This window comes from Haliotis rubra, unplaced genomic scaffold, assembly GCF_003918875.1.
Source record: "Haliotis rubra isolate DU_JTF1 unplaced genomic scaffold, ASM391887v1 Scf238, whole genome shotgun sequence".
NCBI classification, from domain to species: domain Eukaryota; kingdom Metazoa; phylum Mollusca; class Gastropoda; order Lepetellida; family Haliotidae; genus Haliotis; species Haliotis rubra.
In genome coordinates, this window is record NW_025766425.1 from 477,817 (window position 1) to 484,859 (window position 7,043).

Here is a 7,043-nt window from a genome sequence, read left to right on the forward strand (position 1 = left end):
TCGGGATTTTTTTGCCTTTACTCTGATTATATTTTCCTAATTTCAATTATTTTCCAATTACTTTTATATTTCATTAAATGAAACTTTCGAGTATTTTCTGGTCGTTTTGTGATCGGGATATTTCAATTATTGTCTCTACATTAAAAGGGTTTTCGTGTTATGGCTTCATTTGTCAAAGCACTGAAAATTGCAAGTTTCTATCTCGATCTTTCGGATATTTTGCTGTTATTTCAATTTTTTGTACATCTTAAGTACATTTAAGCGATCACTGTTTCAGTTACGACAATTTTGAGCCACGGGTAGGATGTTCGCCAATTCTTTTCCGTTGTAGTTTGTAAGTTTGAACCGCCTGAGTGACTACGACAAGACGAACGAGTGATACTGCAGTAGTAAGCAGTTCGCTCATTATTTGTACAGCAATTTCATTACTTGACTGTTGATAACACAGGGACCAAAAGCCGGATAGTACAACATTGAAATATACGTAAATAAAGTAGGAAATACATGCTATGACCGGATTTACGTATGTTTCCAGAGATTTCCCAACTTCGGGCATATATTTCATACAAATCTATACCTTTGAAACATATGCTGGTCGTACGTTTCCGTATGCACAAGCACCTCGTTCATGTATGCCATGACCGGGTTGTCAGGTATTTCCAAACGTGAATTGCAACACAGATACCCCAGTAAATACATGATTATACAGTATTTCCAGTGCATTCCTTTGAATTTCAATGGGTGCTGAAATTTCCGATTTCGTTCTAGGTTTACTCGGGTTGGAAACATGTACATTTACTTAGGTGGGGAAACGCATGTAAATTTAGAAATTTGCAAATGTTTACACACCCTAGATATGTATGTATCATATCGGATATCAGAGGTATGTAAATGAACGGTTCATACATCGTCATGATACCTGTGCTCAAGCAAGATGATGGTATGTTTCCATCATCTGAATTACTTGGTTCATGGAATTTTACTTTCACACATTTTAGTACGTTTGAAATCAACGTCCACGTGGCCTCATTATTCTTATTACCAAAAGAGCCTGACAAAGAAAGCAGTGTTACGCAAGCTAACACGCCTTATTAAGTAGACTAAGGCTTAGTCTCTGAATCTATATAATTTTGATAGTAACAAACAAGCCCATTTATATTGAAAAGGAGCCCTAGGGAGACCAGAGATTCAGAGCCTGAGGAAATCTAGACTTGCTTTATTTAGGGCTTTAGCACTGCAGAGAGGGCTTGGAAGTAGGGAAATTAATGTGGTTCAGGGACTGTGAGACAGACTACTTATTAAGCTGCACTCGCTCTTGCTACCAGTATCAGTTACTTCTTGTCTGCGGTGTTGGCAAATCTTGTGGGGTGCTTGTTTCGAGGGATTAAAAGGTTCAGTGGTGAACAAAGGGCGATAAGGTGCCCCTTTGTCCTCTCAAGTGTCCCTAGCTGTCCCAATAGAATACCACTTTATCTCTCTTAGAGCTCAGCCAAATATGCCACACGTACCAACTCGTAATTTCTTAAGTTTATTCAGCTCACTACTGTAAACTATTGTTCGGCAGTACATAATTGGAATATGATTGCACTCCATGTGACCTTTCTTAATAGTCTCACAGCGCCTGAACCATGTTATTTTTCCTTCCGCTCAGCCTTTGCTGTAATAACGCCATACATCAGCTTTAAGTTGTCCACATTTGTTTCACTAGCGCAAAAGTATGCGACAACAAACAATGCCATATCAAATTATATATTCTGTGAGACATGAAATGAAAAATAGTTTTCTTTGTGTTCCGTTGTTTGGAGCAGGCCTATATGACTATTACGCCCCAGTGCTGCTAAACAACTCGCAGACCTTAAGTCTGACATAGACGCAGACCTCCCATGTTCAAGTTCACATCTGATAGGTGCCGAAAATATTGATTCCGACATGAATGCAATATCTCATTAAGTCATTGTTTTCCTAAGTAAGTGGAGTGCCTTCTACAACATTGGAGATAAGTGTATCGCTGTCCTTCTGATATTCCCCCTAACGGAAGCTCTACCCATTTTAGGTACAATGTGTATGTTACAGAATAGTAGGGAATAGTCTTAAGACTTTTCAACTTTGACCAGGATTCTTCGAACTTGTAACAGTCGCTTGAGAAGATCAAAAGAGAAAGGGGTAGTGCGCGATGTACTAGCGACGCAAGTTCTCCTCCATCACACATATAATTGTATAGATACCCAGTGATTAGTGATAGCGTTGAAGCAAAATTATTAAACTTTACGACAGACACTATCAACTGCAGTAGTACTGCCACACCCAGCATCGTATTTATCACTCTCTTACATAAGGTAAAATATCACAGGGTTGGCATGGTAACGATAATTTGACATACTATTTATTGTCTTACTCTTTAATCAGCGATTAGAAATTAAATCAGTTTTGAGGTCAGCATGCTAAGAGAAAAGAAGCTGTAAAACAAAAAGTATTGTGATCGAATGTATTGGCCTTTGTAAAAGCAAGTTTCAAGCCACCTACATAAAAACCTGTTTTCATGATAAATATCTGCTAATCCGTGGCATGATTCCGACCATATCATGAGCATGTGTTTGTGAATCATTATCAAATAGTGATGTTACAAGGCGTCCATGCCGCGTCAACAACACATGCAAACGCACGAGAATTGCAATATGGGCCCCTGCACCAATGATTCTCCGTGACCTGGAGACACATGTGATTGAGCGTATGTAGGGACGTAGTCTGTCATATAGACCCTGAAGCAAATATATCTTAGCCCACGCAAGTCTAGAAAATGTGGCAAGTGTAGATTTCCACAGCTTCTGGAGAATGTCTCAGGGCTCCTTTTTATTATATTTTTTTTTTTTACTATGAACCTTTTTCTCTGTAAAATATGTTCATTTCAGAGACTAGTTGTTAGTCTAGTAGGGATAAATGTATATTTTCCAGTTTCAACCAAATGTACATTCGAAGGATATCGAAATCTAGGTTAAGCCATTTGAATTATATTTACAATTAAAAGACCCAAACAATGGTCTGTTGTCCAAATTTTTGGTTTTCCATATCTTGTCCCAGCCTGTCTCACAGTCACAGAACGATATTATTTCCCCTTCTGTCCAGCCCTTACTGTAATATGTATACTGCAATACTGTATATGTTGCACATATACTACACAATGTATTATGCATGTATTTCAATGCTATGCTAAGCAACGTCTACTCGTATTCGAGATTACACCTGGTTAGAGATGTAAACAAATGTGTATTCGTATGTGCATTTTAATAAAATGAGGAACCAAGCAAGCAAAATCATAGTATGCATACAACTCAAGTTGTTACACTGGGACTCGTTATCATCGGAGGAAGCTAAAATTTTACCTGTATGACCGATCTATTGTAAGTACGTGTTGTCAGTCTGTAGTAGACAGACACCTTACATAGCATGTAGAGCACGGACACACTGCTCGTGCATCCCACACACTCATGTGCACGTGCTTCACAACATTCGCAGCGCGTTCACCGTTAACATCTAGCGGTGAGTGTCACTGACTGACTGACTGTCTGGTTTTACGCCGCTTTTAGCAATATTCCAGCAACATCACGGCGGGGAACACCAGAAATGGGCTTCACACATTGTGCCCATGTGGGGATTCGAACCCAGGTCTTCGGCGTGACGAGCCAACGCTTTAACCATTAGGCTACCCCACCGCTCCACACTGACTGAAGACGTGAAGGGAGGCGTTGACAACTTCATGAGCGCATATTATCATATTTATCTAAATCATATAAATTGTTCATTTATATCACATGTGAAGCTCTGCAAAAGCGCAATGTCACTGTAAACAACACATTTTTATGCACAGTTACACTGATGTTACACTGATGTAAAGCATGGAGTCATGATGACTATCGACAGTGACTGTCCATGAGATCGTGCAAGGGCATTATGGGTATCTCATACAAGTTATCTCATGAATGTTATAGTGTTCATTTGTCCTGACGCAGACTAATCACCACCTTGAGTTTAGTAGACTCGTACACTTCATCGAAGTGCTGTTGGCGACCTTTCTCGCCGTCCCGTCCAGCATCTTTATGAGGATGCATGACCCCACTGGTCACCCATGATGCCTTTCTAATCCAAGACAAGTTGGCAGGCCCTTCGAGCTAGCGCTGCTCGGGATCCGGTAAGATCTTCACTGATAATAATTCGTGTCAACTGACAAGTTATTCTTCTCCTAAGGTCCTCATATAGCTTCCCGTCTCGATTACGATTTGTGAATCTTAAATCTGAATCTTATATGTGTTATTCAGAATGGTTGTATTGTATTCTCTCTTCAGAAACAGTTTTAAAAAAAAATAAAACTATGTTTTTCGATGGCAATGCTAGAAAATAAAATGTTATATATACACATATTTCACTTTCTGAATGAAAGCATGTATGAAATTATCTGCTGTGTCCATATATGAAAACAACCATAGGAATGTGGTTGTCCCGGTCACGTGTCCACGTTGATCATGGCGGGTCGGTTTGCTTGCCTAGTGGTTAAAGCGTTCGCTCGTGGATCAGGTTCAGTTTCCCACATTTGCATAATGTGTGAGGCCACCTCCACCCGCGATATTGCTGGAATATTGCTAAAAGTGGCGAAAACCATACCTACTCGCTCACTCGTTGATTACAGGGTAACAGCATGCTACGAGATTCCTTCTTATTGTTTATTTGCATATCTCCTTAAAGGCTTTGTAACTCTTTAACCTTGCACGAAAACGCAGTTAGGTGATATCAGCTTTTACTGACATTATTGTAACATGCAATTTGTATGTGTCTCTGTATGGTTCATACACGGACATGGGCGACGGCAAAATAATCGGGGCTGCATGAAATACATGGACAGTGTCGGTTATAATGGAGTGAGCGGGTGAGTTTAGTTTTACTCGCTTTTAGCAATATTCCGACAATATCACGGCGGGGGACACCTAAAATGGGCTTCACACATTGTACCCACTGGGGGAATCGAACCAGGGTTTTCGGCGTGACGAGCGAACGCTTTAACCACTTGGCTACCCCACCGCCCCTATAATGGCTGATCGTTTGTCAAGTTATGTTTATCAATAATACCATTTGCAAGGCATTGCATGTACTTGAAATTCATACTCATAGGCATATAATAGATTTGAGATATTATTCATATTGGTCGACCCATTTCGATCGTAATTAAAAAGTCATTACTGCAAAATTTACACTAGTCCTTCATGTTAAAAAGCAGTCTTTGAGACACAGAAAGTATTCCAAGCTGATTTGCTTTTCAGTCACTTCACGTCCCACGCCCAGCGATGACATTGGCATTATGCGATTTACACTATTTTTTTTATAGTCTTGCATGTTAAATAGCTGTCTTTGAAACACAGAATGTATTCCGCGCTGATTTGCTTTTCAGTCACTTCCCGTCCCACGCCCAGCGATGACATTGGCATTATGTGATCTGACAACGGAAAACAAATGGAACTTCTTGTGTTTATTTACTCTTTGCAATTGAAGTGTAGCGTTTCTACAACTTATCACATGCTAAATGATACATAATAGTGGATAAAAAGAAACCTGGCCTTTTTTTATTTAGTTTGTAAACTACTGACTGGTTTTGCTATTGAACACTCATTGTGACAACAACCATCTGTCGTCGTATATCTCATAAAGCGAGAGCGTGTAGTGAATGCCTGTGTTTGTTCGTGCTGGTCTTTCCTTTGTGGTTATATCTGAACATGACGGGAACATGAACCTAATCAATGCCCCGTATGGTGTTTATGCATAAATCCATGTTGAGTCACTCACTCAACAACGCTGGGAGTTTAAAAAACTCTTGTTACCTTTGATCGCGCAATGAATATCGAAGACATTCAGTCGCAGATGATAGTGTGAAGCTAATCTTAACGCCTTTCGTGTTGAACATGTAACGGATATTACTTCATACGTTTACACGCGCACCACCTCCTGTACAAACTTGACAGAGAACGGTTCCCTATGAACGATTCTATGTTCATGATAACTAATACTGTCTCTTACAGTACCATGTAGAGTTTCAAGTTCGGGTTTAGTACTATGGAAGCGCAGTAGGGCCACGGTGAAAAAATGTTTGGTCTCACTATCTCCTACGTAGGACTTAATGTCTCCTACGTAGCACTTAATATCCCCTACGTAAGACATATTTTCTCCTACGTAGGACATAGGACGTAGGACATATTTTCCCCTACGTAGTACTTAATATCTCGTATATACGTAGGAGATGAGCGATATATTAATAGACATTAATCTGAAATGGTCGACTTAAATCCCCAGACACGCAAACAATCAGTCCCTGATGCATATAATTTATGTATAGTTATATAGTTTTTCTACTGGAGTATATCATCCGAGTATTTATGGTGCTGCACATCCACGTGACCTCATTATTCTTATTACCAAAAGAGCCTGACAAAGAAAGCAGTATTACGCAAGCTAACACGCCTTATTAAGCTGCACTCGCTCTTGCTACCAGTATCAGTTACGTCTTGTCTGCGGTGTTGGCAAATCTTGTGAAGTGCTTTTTTCGAGGGATTAAAAGGTTTAGTGGTGAACAAAGGGCGATCAGGTGCCCTTTGTCCTCTCAAGTGTCCCTAGCTGTCCCAATAGAATAGCACTTTATCTCTCTTAGAGCTCAGCCAAATATGCCACACGTACCAACTCGTAATTTCTTAAGTCTATTCAGCTCACTACTTTAATTAAAATACTTTCGGCGGTACATAATTAGAAAATTTTGCACTCCATGTGACCTTTCTTAATAGTCTCACAGTGCCTGAACCATGTCCCTTCCGCTCAGCCTTTGCTGTAATAACGCCATACATCAGCTTTAAGTTGTCCACATTTGTTTCACTAACGCAAAAAGTATGCAACAACAAACAATGCCATATCAAATTATATATTCTGTGAGACATGAAATGAAAAATAGTTTTTGTCGTGTAGCGATTATGACCCGATAGCACAGGCGGGGGCGTTCTCTGAGTATACCA